We start from the raw sequence: 15,913 nt of genomic DNA, 5'->3' as shown, positions 1-15,913 counted from the left end.
CTCCTGGCGCGGCCGCCCGCCCCGCTCCGCCGGGCCCGCCACACTTCGGCGAGCTCACGTGTAACGCGGCTGCGGAATAATGAGCGCCAACAGCGCTCCCGTCCTGGCCCCGCGCTCCGCCGCCCGCGCCTTGGGAGTCCCAGCCGAGAGGGGCGGGCAGCGGCTCCCCGGCGGCAGCGGGACTTGCCCGTCCCCTGTGGCGGGAGGGACACGACTCACACACGCGACAGCCGCCGCCGCCCTTGCAGGGTGACCTTCAGGGCGCTGCACAAACGCCACTGCCGCCTCGGGGTCGGGAAACACCCAGCCACCGGCAGCGCACCCCTGGCCCGGCCGGGTGGGGTTGGGGGGTTCTCTGCAGGGACACCTCTGTGATCACAGGTAACCAATGTGCCTTGGTCCCCTGGTACCATTACAAGACAGTTAAATTAAATCTGTGCATCCAAGCATACTTGGGTTTACCTCTGAACTTCCTGTCGGGTTGCAATATTGTATTCCACATATTTTCTTGCCCTTTAGCTACTGATACGTTCTCTGAATTTAGTTCCATCTTTCTTTTTTTTTTTTTTTTCCTTAAGATCTGTGATCGTGATGAATGCACATAATATGAGCCTTTCCATGGTACTACCTAGCAGGTGCACATTCTGACAATTCCCTGCAAGAATGACCTCTCCTGGAATCAAGGACCACCCAAACTCAACATGCTCTTTTCAGGTCTCAAGGAATGGTCTAGCCACCACCATCACATACCCTTCCAAAGCCATTAAAGCTAGCATTTAGGGTGCAAGTCATAACAAGGCACCCTTCTCCATGGCTACAACCCTGAACCAGCCCCTGAAACAACTGAGGGACCTGCTTTTTTAGGCCCTCAGCCTTACTTGGCTGGAGCCACTCTAGGTCCAGATAGGCCAGATACCCTCAAGCTCACAACACCATTCATGGCAGCGGCTGAGGATGTCTTCCTTAGTTTAGGCATGCAACCAGACTTCTCAAAGCCATGAAGGCTTGTGGGTTAGAGATACAAGGAGGTTGTGTGCCTAGAAGGCTGTGTGTGTTTAATTGGGAGTGTCTGGTTTGATGAACTCACCATGATACATTATACATGATCAAAGGGAGCCAGATGTGCCACGCAGATTTCATCCTGGGTTAGGAGAATCAGCTCTCAGTGGTGTTTATGTGATGGGAAATAGCTGGAGAGTCATGGGGAAGAGGATAATTGGAATCTGTCTTTTTCTCCTTGGTGTCTGGTCAGAGCTGGTCTTTTAAAGAGTCCTGGTGATGGTGGTTGATAACAAAAGCAAACACAGACAGCAGTACCTGATACCCAAGCGAACATAATCTACGCTGCAGGGAGGGCAGTATCACTTACAACTTAAGGCAGCTGTGATTACAATCAAGCCAACAAATACACAAGTACTGCTGAAGGAAAACCCACCCATTTTTGACTCCCCAGACCACAGTGCAGTTGCTGCTCTTGCCAGCTAGTCTGTTCCTCTCAGCTGCTGGGCTGAGGGCTTGCAGCTGCAAGTCTGCAGTGGCAACTGAGGAGCTGAACCAACTTTCTTTCTAATGCCCTGGGTGCAATTTATAGCTCAGGTGTGCTACCCTACAAAGGACAGCAGTTTGGGAATTATGTGCAGGTGCATGGTGGTGTCACCCAGGCATGAAATCTGCTCACCAGACAGACTGCCCTGCAATGTTATGTCTTGTGTTATCCACAGGCCAGGACCCAGTTCATCTGCTCTGTGGGAGAAACAGCACATGAGTTAGCTCAGGGCACATACAACAGCAGCAAGCAGCAGTTAGTGCAGCCCTCTCCTTGCCTTCTGCCTGAGCAATAGGGTCATCCAAAACAAAACAGGCATGGGACATTCAGGGAGATTCAAGGTCATACTGAAATCAGGGAAGATTTGAATGGGGATACACTCTACCACAGCATTGTTTCCTATGACCACAGAAAGTGAGTTTGGAGAAAGCAACTAGAGAAGATCTAAAGAACTGTATCACAATTACATGGTAAATGGCCACCCAGAAACATGATCTTCCTCCGAGCACAGCACACCATCGCTACGAGCTACAGTGCTGCTGGTGGAAGCCGAGCTTCAGGAGCTCCTGGCTTCATCAGTGTTTGTTCAAGGATCACCGGGAAGCTCTCTCCTCTTCCTGCAAGCATCTGTATTTCTGTATAAATACACAGACAGGTCCTGCTGGGTTGGTGGTGGCCAGAAGTATCTAATCCCTGTGACTGCACAGGCTGGGGCATGCAGGAACTGGAATGGGCAAAATGCCCTTCGTGAGGGTCGCAAACCATTCCTGCCAACCTTTTACAAAACTGAAGGCTCTGTCCTGTGCATGCTCAGGACATGCACTTTACATGATGTCTGAATTATCCTCTCAGAATCAGCAGAATAGGCAATGAGGTGCCAAATTTTATTCAAATTTACTGTTTGTTTGGCTGCTCAGATATCAATCAGGCAGTCTCTAAGGCCACGACCGTATGATCTGATTTTTTAAGGCGATAAGGGCCTGAGGCAATGTTGGAAACTGCCAAGAACAAAATGTGCAAAGCAATGCATGTCCAGGAGATTAGCTGCAGGACAAAGGATGGGGTTAGGGAAAGCTGTGCACTGACACCTAGGAAAGAACAACCTACAGGATAGAAGTTGCTAAGCATTTATCTCACTGCCTCGAGCATAGCCATCAAAGAGATTTCCTGCTTCCTTTCCATCTCCTGCTTTGTGGGACTGGAAGAAAGCACCTAGAGCAAGGAAAGGTGCTCACTATGGGGCAGGAGGGTGGACAACTATTTCTAATGTAGCAGCGAAAAAGAAATGGCCAGTGCAGAGCAAAGCAAAGATTTGTCTGGCTTGATTTCTGCCCCTTAGTGCCATTTTTGGGGGGAAAGGAGACTGTGCTGCTGATGGTCACACACAGGAACTTTGGGCAATGTGTGATCTAGAAACATCTCTGAAGATGGCTGTGGGTGATGCTGTGATGAGCAGCAGGAGAGAGGCATGCCAGGGCAGGGAGCAACTCAGGCTGTGGGACCAAGTGCAAGTTATAAGGTGACAGAAGTGTGCAAAATGGCCTCAAGTCAGTACTATTCCATGGGCTGCCACTGCAAACAAATGGGGATGGGCATGCCCAGGAGCTGGAGAAGGGCAGCTGCTCAACTGCTTGGCACCAAGCCTGCATCACACACAACAGGTAAGGGAGGATGAGGAACTGAATGACAGCCCTCAGACTGCCATCAAGATGCCAGGTGGCAAACAGAAATTTTATAGTCCTCTGAGGGCCTTGAGGGGGAGGGTAGTAACCCTCAAGAACTGCCCTCAGGGTCCCAGCAAAGCCCATGCCAGTGTTTGGTCCCCATGCCAGTTTTATGGTCCTGCAGGACACTGCCTTGGGATTGTCCTCCAATTTTCTGCCTGGGATATTCAGGAGAAAAAAACCCATTCAAGGGCTGCTACACATAACACTGGCTCAAGCAGGGTATGTTGTCTCCCAGGACAAAACTATCTTTCAAGTCTTCCTCCTTCCTCTCCTTGTCCCTCTTACAGGTGTGGGGTCACTAGTGGTTAGATATACAGACCTATGCAGTTGGTTCTCTGAGCACAATGACTGCACAATTTAAACAGATTAACTGCTGGTGGAGTGCCTCCACAGCTCACTCTTGGCAAAATGAGGTGAAAGACAACAGCCAATAAAACAGGTAAGTGACACTAAGGAGCATGTATGGATAGAAAACCCAAAAGTGTCTGAGGCATTTGCCCCAAACTTGTTTTGCTGAAGAGGAAAACAAATTGCAGACCTCAGCTGATCATGCTAAAGAGGATGGCATCTGTCAGCTGGATTAAATGGTAACCAGGGAATGACAAAGACAATTTTGAGACAAAGAATGAGTTGGTTGGAAAGACTGTGTAAAAGAAAAATAAAAACCAATAACAGAGCAGGGAGAGGCCTCAGATTGCCAAAATTCAGTCTGGCACACCACAGCCTCTCTGGAGGTCAGATGCAGCAGTTCCCCATCCATGTGACACCATCAGCAGCAGGCACCCAGGACATGGCCTGACCCCATGGATGCAGCGTGTGGGACTCACACTCTGGGAGGGGGTGAGACCTGCTGGTGTCCCTTCCTGCCAGCAGATGCATTAGCTGATTGTAGGGAGTGGTGTGGGCACCCCCAGAGCTGGAGTGCCCACTACTCCAGTGGGAGAAGGACATAACTGGGGGGACCTGTGCTCCCCATGTCAGTGAGAGAGGGGTTGGTGCCCACGTATCTGGGGATTAGTTACAAAGGTGTGTTTAGGAACCAGCAGGAATTTATAGGTGTTTTCTAAGTGTCTAACCTAGTGGTTGAACTGCTGTATTGCTGACATAGACCCTGGATGTATAGTTCATGGATTGTCCATTAATTACATGTCCTTAATAAATCAATAAACCATTTCAGTCCTGATTTGGTTTAACTTATGTGGGCTGAGCCACTTTTCCCTACCAAAATGACCAGCTGATACAGTCTTTTGACTAGTCCTGGTGGGAGAAAGTCTAAGTGCTCAGTGATTGAAGAACAAGATTCACTTCATGTTGAACTGGTGATTATGTGCAGAACAAAGGAAGGGTTTTGGGGTGGACTGGATGGCGGGTGAAGACAGAAAAGGGGGATGCAATAGAAACAATGTGATGTGTGCCTGGTGTTTGATAACTGGAATAAATACTTCTAGTGGACTGTATGGGGTTCTGGTGATTGCTACAGTGAAACCTGCTAGCTACCAACACTGTTCTGATGGAGACAAAGGCAACTTGGGAAGGCAGCAGAAGTCACATCATGTTGCCAGAATTTTGCTTTTGGGCTTATATGGAAAAAATTACTCTAATCTCTCAGAAAATAATATGAAAATACTGTCTTGCATGAAATCTACCATGTTTTCCTTGGCACATCTGGAAGTGATCACCACACAGGGAAGCGGCATTGCCCAGAAACTAGCTATGAAGCTATCAAGAGCACATGTTTTGTGATAATGGGCACCTGGAACCTTACTGGAGCAGTAGCCAGCTTCCTGGTATGGAGCCATCAAGCTCAGGCAGCTACATGAGCTCCTGATGCAGCCAGCAGCTGCAAATCTGAGGCACCGATACAGCTTCACCCCTTCTGGTCCAAAAAAATTGTCCCCATTTGGCTCCTACTCGATATAGAAGCACTGTGCACCATCTCAACAGGCTGCTAGCACTTTTTTGTTCAGGCAGTAAGATTGCAGGACTTCATTCTCCACTTGGCCCTGGTCATAAGCCCTGTATGGGGTTTCTGATGAAGGTTGTATTTGGGCACCAGCCTGCTTGTCTGCTCCAGTTAGAGCTCTGCTGTCTCCAGTGCCAGCCAGCCCGGGACATCCAGCAGGAAACCAAGTCAAAGAATGAGAACTGAATAAACTCCAAAACTATTTTGAGGCCTTCTCTAAAAGAAAATTTCTAAAAACAAAATTTCTAAAAGGAAAAATAAAATCAGAGTGGAAAAACATTTCTATTTTTAGCCATCAGGAGCAAGACTTATCTAAGCAGCACCACACAGGAGCTGGTAATGGGAATGGTAAGTTCAGGTTTGACTTATTCCTAAACATCAGTGGGATGGTACATGACTTACAATGTCTGCCAGAGGCCTTTCTTCTTCTCCCCATGGGAGGTCTTTTCCCTGAAACTATTCACAGATGTATGTGGTAATTTTAAAGATTGCTCCAGCATTGTCCACACTAGAACTTCCTACCAGCTGAGGGTGGATGTCTCTGCAAATTGGAGAGCCTGCTGCCCACTGTGGGCTTCTTGGTGAACTTTGGTTTGGCTTGGGTTGTCTGGTTCCACTGTGACATCCTGCAGTGACCAACACTGCACCCTCACTTGAAGTGACACATGACATGTAGAAAACAAGCACATTTTCACTGGAGAATCCCTCTACAGTGGGATTACATCCAATAATAATAACTGGAAATACATCCAGTTATTATGACCAAAGACATCATGCAGCTGTGATGGAAGATGTCTGTCTTAATTTCCCTGGTGTGAATTTGGTGCTGTGGTAACCACTTTGGAATCTGAAATTCCCTTTTCTCTTTTGGCCAGTCCTGTGGACTGCAGCACACTACACAGCCTGAGAGGCATTATCATGCAGGCCAAAGGGGGCAGACACATCCAACAGGCATTTAAAAAGCACTTTTCTCATTAAAATTCTCATATATTTTTTTATTATAATTAGTAGGAGTTAAGAACCTGACCTGTGTGAATGATGTTAAAAGCTGGATGAGCCTCAATGTATGTTTTTAGATGCTTGTATACCTAGGAAAATCTGCTTTGCCTTTGTGCTCAGGTAGCCAGGATATGTTTGACATGGACATTTGTAACAGATCTGTGTCAAAGTGAAGCCACCCTGCAACATTGTGACGGGACCTGGGCACTTGTGTCACAGGTGCCCACAGACCGATCAGGCATTTTTCAGAAACTCTCAATCCTGGCTAAATAAGATACCACCAGTGACTGCCATGGGGAAGTGAACACCATGAGCAAACAGCTCCACTGTGTCTGCCCTAACAATGGGACAGGTTGTGTGCTGTGATGCTGCTGTTACTGACATAAGGCGATACCTTTGTTTTTCCCATATTTAAATCCTATTTATCAGCTGAATAACACAAATCCTTGGAGGATATAATCATAACAAGACCTCCAAGTCAGCTAGTTTTGAGTTGTACTTCTTTTTTCACAGGAAACATCCCCAAAATACCAACATGCAAATCTGTTCTTCTGCATGTTAAAAGAATTCCCCTGGCAACCAGGACCAGGAACTGAATAGAAATTCCTTTTTCTCCCCACCCATATTTCATTTTGGAAATGCAGTCACTATTGGTAATCAAAGATTAGCTACTATTGCCTGATATTCAAAGCACTTCACAAATGAACACTCCTTACCAAAATGGTCTTGGCTAACCAGTTTTGTTACAAGCTAGTTTTGGTGACTTGTAAGCACATGAGACTGGCAACAGCCAGAACATGCCAAAGGTCCATTTAATCCAGCGTGTCTTCTCCAGCTGTGGTCAGTACCAAATATTTAGAAAAAGAGCCTAAGAACAGGGCAAGTACACAGTGACCAGTGTGACCTCCCAGGTGCCAGAAGTCTGCCACCTAGGGATTTCCCAAACTGGGGAGTACACTGGCAGCTAAGTAAACTGGGCGTAGTCCCCAGCCTAATCTGTGGCTCACTTCGGAGAAGCAGTTTGTATCTGGCATGTTGCACCTCACCCTCCGGCCTAATGGGGTGACTGCAGCCCCTGCAAGTTCACCAGAGTGAGCTTTAGAGGCCAGCAGGGGTGGAGGGGTGAGGGAGATGACACCACACTCACACACTGCACAGAAAGAGCCAGCACTGGCCTGTCACTGGTGCATTTCACCACCACCCATCAAGAGGGTTCAGAGCTGTCCCTGGTCTGGCTGCATAAGTCACCATTAGCCTCAGGGTGCCCACAGATCAGCCTTCCCACGGGGTGTGCAGTTACAGGTGAACCATAAACCTCAGTCTACACACGGTAGTTCACCTGACGAGGGAGGTACCTGTGTTACTGTCATGCTGCTATTTGAGCATCCATGTGTCAACACCACCAGAAAACAAACAAACCACCTACAGCACAAGAGTGCACAAAGAGAATCTTTCTCTGTCTTCAGATGCAGCCTCCTAGCACATGGGAATTGTCTCTCATTTTTCCAGTGAAGTGACCGGCTGAGGTGGCCTTTGCGTCACCTGTGGTGACTCACCGACTCACGGTCTGTCCTTGTCACACAAGGCTTGCCACATGGAAGGACACATTCTGCTAGGCCCATACTTAATTTATAAGTGCTAATTAATTGCATACTGGATTAGATAGCAAGGTCCCTGGTCTATATTGTGTTCAAAATGCCATCTGGAAATAGGCTGGTATGGTTAGTAAGATGGCTGCTCTCTTAAACCTGATACCTTTGTAAGAGAATCTGTCCCAGCATAACTGATGAAGCAGAACTGTACAATAAAGATGTGTATTTTATTCTCCAGGAGAATGTTTCTGAGATGGCAAACATTTGGTCATTGGGAAGGCTGATCAGTGTGCTTCATACCCATGGCAAGCCGTGGGATGAATATCCTGTTATAAATGTAAAGCAAATAGTTTACTCAAAGAGCTTTAAATGTCATTAGTCTCTTAGAAAATGCATGTCAGTAGTGCTCATGTGACTCTGAAAGCAGTGTGGCTGTTTAGTGTAACTTTTGCCTCCACTTAGACCCACTGGGTGTCTATGAGTGAGAGCAGCTGTCTCTCTATACTGACAGCCCTGTTCAGGTCAGGGAGGCTCTGACCTGCCTCTGAACTGACAGTCTGAAGCACTGGACAGATACTGCTGTTTCAGTTCTTCTACATTTATCTCAGGGATCAGATTTCCAGGAATCTGCTGCAGTTGAGTTTCCCTAATGAAATGGCACAGGAAAGTCACCCACATCAGGCACTGAACAGGCCGGCAAATCCCCTTCTCCCCCCTTGACTTCCAAGCACACTAAAGAGTAAGTGCACATCCATGGTTCTGGCCCTGTTTCGGGTAGGTGCATGTGGGACATGGGGAGCTGGTGGCAGAAGAAAGAGCAGAGCCAATGTTCAGCCACCTCACATATGGCTCCATGCAGGTGACAGCACTGTCCTTGCCAGCTGGCAGGTGTCTGGAGAGGCTGCAGCTGGGAGCCTTGCACAGAGCCACGAGCAGCTGCCCAGAGCCTGTGTCTGCTGCACTTAGGAGAGAGGGCTGCGCACGTCTGGCCCCGTGCCTCAGGCAAAGCAAAGTGCTTTCTAGGTACTGGGGAACTGGGTCTGGCAGCAGCACCCTCCTACGGCACGGAAGTCCCCATTTCATCAGTGGGAGAAACTGGGTTTACCTACATGGAGAAGCTCCAGGAACCTAATTTGAATGAACTTTGCAAGTGATGAAACTTTAAAAACTTATTTAAACCACATTAAAGCCACATGTGGGCATTTTAGCTTAAGAAGAACATTTGATTTAGCCCACCTTTATTAAAGGTGTCCACTTTAATGCAATTGACTCACCAATTTAAAATTCATGCTTCTAGTTCACTTAGATGACTTTTCCCCTCCATTTTCTTTTGTAAAGAAGCTATTCAAGAGAGAGAAGGGTCTTGTAGGGGATTATCTAAAAAAGGTGTCAGGAGCAGCAGTGGGGGACACCAGACATACACAAGTACTTAGGGAACAAGCTTTTCTCTCCACTGTCATTCTTCCACTTCAGGAGCTGTTTTCTGCAGATCTAGCACTCTTTTTCTACCATTTCCACATCAGGCTTTGCAACAGACCTGAACAGGATAGGCAAGATGGGAAGAGCAAGATAGTGGTTGTCTTGTCTGGCTCCAAGCAACACTGTGTAGAAAATTCATGAAAATGCCACAGTCCTTTGAGACTGTAGTCTAGGGATCATTTATTATACCCTTCCAGCACAACACAGACAGTATAATTTCATTCCATTACTTCTTGAGTCTGCCTGATAGTTTATCTTTGGCTGAAACATCAAGTCAGGTACCTGCAGCAGTCAAATTTTCCAGGCATTTTGCTGGATACATGTTTTCAATTGAAATCAATTTTGCTTTTAGAAAACCACTCTTTTATAATCTTTTTCCCTCTGACAGACATGCGTTTCTGTGCAAAATCATAGTCCTTGCCTTCTTGGGGATGTAGCTTTAAAAAACCTAAAGGGGGAACACTGATATTTTTCCAAGAGGGCTGAAATTATTACACCAGAATGAGTGTAAACTTCTCCTAACCTCAAATACCTGTCTTATTGTCACTGCTATGCCTAGGTTCTTGAGGACATAAGGTGAGCCCTTTTTTTTATCTCAATGTGTCAGCAAAACCTGTAAGCTTTGCAGGGTGGTGCCAGCCTCAGGCATCCTGCAGGAGCCAAAAAGAGGATATGGTGGGCAGCTTCAAGGTTTCTTCATATAAAAGCCACAAATTTAGCCTTTTCATCACCCAAATGGTCTATTTCATCACCCAAATGGCAGCATGAGGATGGGCAGTACAGAGAAATGCAGACACACATTGGAATAAAGCATAAAAATGAGCAAGACAGAAAAATGGAGAATAGCCTCTCTAGGGTTGGTAATTAACTCTTAAATATTTCAGTCTTAATTCAAGACTGAATTAATTCAAATATAAGACCACCCTCGCTGTGCTGCACTGTCTCAGCATTCTGGGATCATCAGTAATGCTCAGAACATGAGAGCAGTTTTCCAGTGCTGGATCTTAACACGATACTAAGGACAAGAGTCACTACTTCTTACCTTTCCCTCAGGCAGAAAGCAAGATATGGGAAAAGTGACTTGGCCTTGTTCACAATGGACAGATGTTTACCAGGGCACTGGAGACAACACTCACAAATCAAATTATAGTGACATTGTGTTTGGACCATGACTCATGGACCCATCTGGCCATCAGGGGTCCACAGCAGAGCTGGGCACAGTTCTCAGGTAAAAGTCTACACATACGATCTTTTCTTGCAACATTCATAGACACCCACCCATCCTGCCTTTCTACTGCCAGGACCCCTTGGGCCTAGACCATTCCTCAGGCTGTCAGTCCTCCATCTGGAAAACTACAGTGCTCTGAAAAGCCCTGTAGAAACAAAGTTTGAGTTATTAACCCATCAGGGACCTATGCCCAGGCCCTTCTTACAGTACCCCTACATGAAGCTGAATAAAACAGTGTATTCATCTAAGCCTAAGAAAAATGCATTTGTTTGCCTAATTTTCTGTTTTGCCACAGGAAAAAATTGGAATTGTTCTTTCTGAGCAAATGAGTTTTTGCTTTTCTCATTAGCTTTTCCTAATCTGTAGTGCACAGATTAGGAGGAAAGGACTTCCAGGAATTTTGGCTGAAAGTAAAATGACTAAAGGTGAAAACCCAGAGCAAAAGAAGGCTTCACTGGTCCAGATAAGTTTCCAGCCTCCTTCTGTCACCCTTGTCTTCATGAGGAGTTTTAAAATGGCAAAAAATGACAGAACCAGACAAATCCTTACCCAGGTAGTGGAATGTGCTGTTCAGGTCAGATGCTGTGACTCACACAGGCTGATCTACAGTAAATAACCAACTTAAAAATCAAGGGCTTATCTGTATTGAAGTGTCACTTTTAGCTTGGTTGCATCATTTTAGATCACTGTGGTGAACTTTATGTGACACTAGAGCTGTGAAATCTCCCACGGCCTGAGAAAGACAGACACAAATTATGACATACCCTGGGACATCATGCATACAGTCAGACCTAAAGGACCATCCACTCTCCTCCAAGCCACTGCACCTTCCACTGCACTGTGCCCCTATGCTAGAATTGAAATAAGCTGAGGTGAATGCACCCTTGAGCACATGGATGCAGTATCCTGAATCAGAGCCGGTCAGAAGCCTCTCATGTGTCATCCTCAAGCCTCAACTTTGCACTAGATGCTCTCCTAGGAGCTGCACCAAGGACACCAGACTACTGTGAGCACAGAGCAGGCACCAGCAGCACACAGCTGGAGCCACAGCCAGGCTGGACTGCATGCCCTTATCATCTCTGCACTGCCTGATCTGTGTGGGTTGGGGCTCGCCTCTGCAGCAGTGAAAGCCACAGAGAAGAGCACCTCAAAAGGAAACTAGTTCTTAAGAGAAGTATTTTTATTTCTTTTTTGGCTACATAACTTTGTCAGCACTAGGGCATTCACAAGCCCCACTTTTTTTTCGCACTCCTATCCAGCTCAGCTTCATGAGAAAAATGGTGAAATGTAAGCCAACGTTCTACAGAGCCAGCTAATCCTTTTGATTTCTGTGAGAGCAATCAAATATATACATCTGATCCCAGGCCATAAATGTTACAGCCCATGGCCAGTGGAAGCAGAACATGGAGTGCTGCTTTTGGGGAAGTGGGACACATTTGCTTGTGCTCAACCTGGAGCATGGGCAGGGCTTTGGGGACTTGAAGTGAAGGTCACCCTTACTCACCTCCTGCATGGCCTGCCTCCCCCGCTCTGTGGCTTTGGGACACTGGCCCAGAGGCTGCTGGTGATGACTGAAGCATTGAGGGGCACGAAGGAGCAGGGGGAAGGAGCCCTGCTGCACAGAGGCGAACACAGCACACAGGTCCCCAGGCTGCTACTTGTCATACCACGTATGACAGAGAAAAGGAGACTTAAGGGAGATGATGCTACTTGTAGAGTATATCCTGTGGCAGATGAGCTGTAATTCTTTGTCTATACAATGTTAGAAAGTGGGGGCGTTGTTTTTAAAGATATTTTCTTTACTGGAGCTAAGAATGGCAGGTTTCACAATGAAGCTGTTGTTCAATTAAACATGAATCAATGTGTTTGCAGATCTGACTGAGACAGGGAAGTAATAAAACAAAGACACTAAAACTTATCAGTAATTCTTACCATTTCTTAATGATGTTTCCAATCTATGCCTTTGACCCTTCGGTAATTCTGCTTGGTTATTTGAAGCTGTAACATTTAGAAAGTAGCTGAAAATTTTATGCCACTTGTTAGCTTATCGTATTTGCTTTACTACAGCCCAAGACAAAGGCTAATATATCATAAGATAAAAGTCCAACTCCATATTTGGATTCCTGCTTGGATGAATGACTTGAATTTCAAATGAGCAGAACTTACAATCTCTCTCACTTCTTTTAACAGAAACTCAAGAGTTCCTGAGAAATCAAGTCTCTTATCAGACTTTCAAATATGGTCTTGGGGATGTGGCTTTTTAAGCAAATCAGAGGCACAGGTCTTCATGAACTTTGTGCCATTCATACAGGCATTGAGCAGGGAGGCTCCTTAGACCTCATGAAGATATTTTTACTTTTTCTTTCATATGACTTGAGGGACAGCTTTGCACCCCATCAGGCTGGTTTAGCCCCAAAGGCTGGATTACCAAAGACTTCTGTTGGCCTACAGATGGGTCTGGTGGCAAAGAGGGGTGAGCTGCCTTGCTCCACCACTCTTGCAGCAAAGCCCTGTTTTCTGGGAGTTACAGGCTGGGAGTTACAGGCTGGTACAAAGCAGCACAACCTTGATACACACCATCTCCACAGAGAGACACTCCCTGGTAAAACTCCCTGGTGCTGGACAAGTGTTTGTACAAAGCTGTAACTGAAGGACAGGCTTTTTTGACTACACCTGCTTTCTACAACTTCGTCATGAGGGGAAGAGGAGGGACAGACACTGATCTCTTTTCTGTGGTGACCAGTGACAGAACCCTAGGGAATGGCTTGAAGTTGTGTCAGGGGAGGTTTAGGTTGGTTATTACAAAAAGGTTCTTCCCCCAGAGCATGGTTGGATACTGAAACAGACTCCATAGGGAAATGGTCACAGCACCAACCAGAGCTCAGGAAGCACTTGGACAATGCTCTCAGTCACATGGTGACACTTGGGGCTGTCCTTTGCAGGGTCAGGAGTTGGACTTCATGATCCCGATGAGTTCTTTCCAACCCAGTATATTCTGTGATTCTGTGATGTATCCGTTGCTTCACATTGGCAAAGCTTTCACTTCAAGAAGAGAGAAGAGTTTAATCATTGGCAGATCTATTCAGGTTATTGTAATGGAATTAAAATTGAGAGTTATATTGGTATGGGCTCGGTTAAGTGAAAAACAATCTTCTCTTGACACATGCCACATATATCCTCAACATAGCCACAACATAACCCCAGCAGTTTCACAGCATGCAGCTATAGACAAAAGAGTAGCCTGAGAAGTGTCCTTGCACACAGTTTGGTCACGTGGCAGGATTATACAGAAGAAACAGCATAAAATAGAGTTACAAGGTGGCAGATTCAAGGCTAACAAAAGGAAAAGTTTAATCAAATGGGTAATTAAATTCTGGAGATTGCTGCCAGCAGTGCTATGGATGCCTAAAATAGATTTCAAAAAAAGATTTTACAAAGTTGCAAACAGATCTATTAAGTGCTATTAAAACCGCAAGATTTTAGGAAGCTTTCAAGAACCCACAGCCAGGCAAGCACACCAGAGAATTACCACTACATGTTCGCCTTTCTCATAGTTTCCTCTAAACATCTGCTATCAACCACCATGAAGAGAGGATACTAGACTAGACAAACATATAGAGAGATCCAATGTACCCATTTTTCATTTAAAGTTTCCTATGTTGGTGCTAATTTACTTTAACGAGGGTTGTAAACCACAGGGGTTCACCAGCTGCTTTCCTCAGGAGCTGGGCCATCCCTGCAGCCCAGGCAACCTCTTTGAGTGACAAGCTCTAAATCGATCAGGAGACAGTCATGCCATGTTCTCCTGGGTGAATTTATCTACAGGAAGGTATAACTTCCCAGGCATTTACTTCACCTGGTACAGAAAAACCCCAAGTGGCTCACCCAGCTCAAATGCAAAGGATCGCAGCAGGCAAAGATATTGACTCCAGGTCTCCTATGTGATTTGCCAGCACCCAATCTTCTGTGCTTCTCAGCTCAGGATACAAGTGCAGGACAGGGAGGAGGAGGTAAAATAGGCAAAAAATAATAATTTTGCAGACTTTTATAGGTTAGGATATCACCACACCCTCCTTCCCCTGTGGTTTACAGAGCACACCTCTCTTTGGTGGCCTTCACTGGTGTGAGCAGATCTGTCTGCACAGAAAACTGAACACGCCTGGTACTCCTGCTGCAGCAGTGGTCATTGCTGCTGCTAAATATAAGGTCAATCTCTGTTTCAGCAAGGAATTTGTCCTCTGAGCTGTAACACAGATTGGACTTGCATACACAGGTGAGACAAAAACATGCAGTAACATGGTTAGCAGAGAACTGGGCTGTAACGTGACCCCTTGGCATAGAGATCTGTGTGCGTAAATGCCACTCCAGGCATGACAGATGGAGGGAAAGCAGTTTCTGCTGCATTATGCTACTGTTTCCAAAGGTAACAGATCCCAGACTGCTGTGTTTTCTCAGAGTTTTGCCTGAACCACTGCACCTCTTCCTATGTGCTACTTGACTGCATGGGCTGGAAGCTCCTGAGGTAACTCCCCAAGAAACACCAAGGGGAAACCTGGGTTTAATTTCTGATTCTGCCCTAAAATTTCTCAACATTGCTTAGGAAACTGAAGAGGTTACAGGTGACATCTCTGTACCTCCACTTGTCTCCTGTAAATCAGGGCTTGCAGCAATTTTTAGCTCCTTAGGAATGTGAGGAGAAGGCAAAGATTTGAGGGAAGGGATGTGGTACTCAGATTTGGTGTACCAGAGATGACCACAGCATGTGAGACAGGCAAGCCCTGTGGATGGTGCACAGAACTGGGATGAGCTTTTCCCCTGACATCCTGGGCAGGTGGCTGCAACTGAAGCTCACCCTGCCTGTGGGAGACTTTCTGCATGAGTTGAGGTAAATCCAGACCTTTTCTCTTCCAGTGTGCTTGAGCTTTGCCTTGGGATGGCAGCAGAACAGATGGCTGGCCTGTGTAGCATTGGGTCAATTACACAGGACCTCAGCTGGGAGGGGAGTCTCTTTGCACCAGCATCAGAAGCACCTTGTGCTGGCACAACTGCAGAGCCCAAAGTCAAAATATCGCAGCTCCAGGTCAATGCTGAGAAGAACCGCAGTTTCTTAAGGCTTCTCCAAATAACCACAAAAGTGCATGTTCCAGAACAGCTTGTTCTACCTGAAGCCATGTGGTTATTTCATCTAGCAGTGGGCTTTATGGGAGCTACTTTATCACCAGCTGCAGCAGGGCTGAACTGTTTCCTGCTGTTGATTAAGGAAATAAAAGTCACCAAGCACAGATTTTCCTGAAATCCTTGCATGAAGCTCTTCCCCTGAGCGTGCTCTCCACTGATTGTATTGCTTTGTCAAGCCTTGTTAAGGCTTCTCCATTGTTC

This window comes from Vidua macroura, chromosome 2 (genome assembly GCF_024509145.1).
Source record: "Vidua macroura isolate BioBank_ID:100142 chromosome 2, ASM2450914v1, whole genome shotgun sequence".
Classification (NCBI taxonomy): Eukaryota; Metazoa; Chordata; class Aves; order Passeriformes; family Viduidae; genus Vidua; species Vidua macroura.
This window is presented reverse-complemented; position numbering follows the sequence as displayed.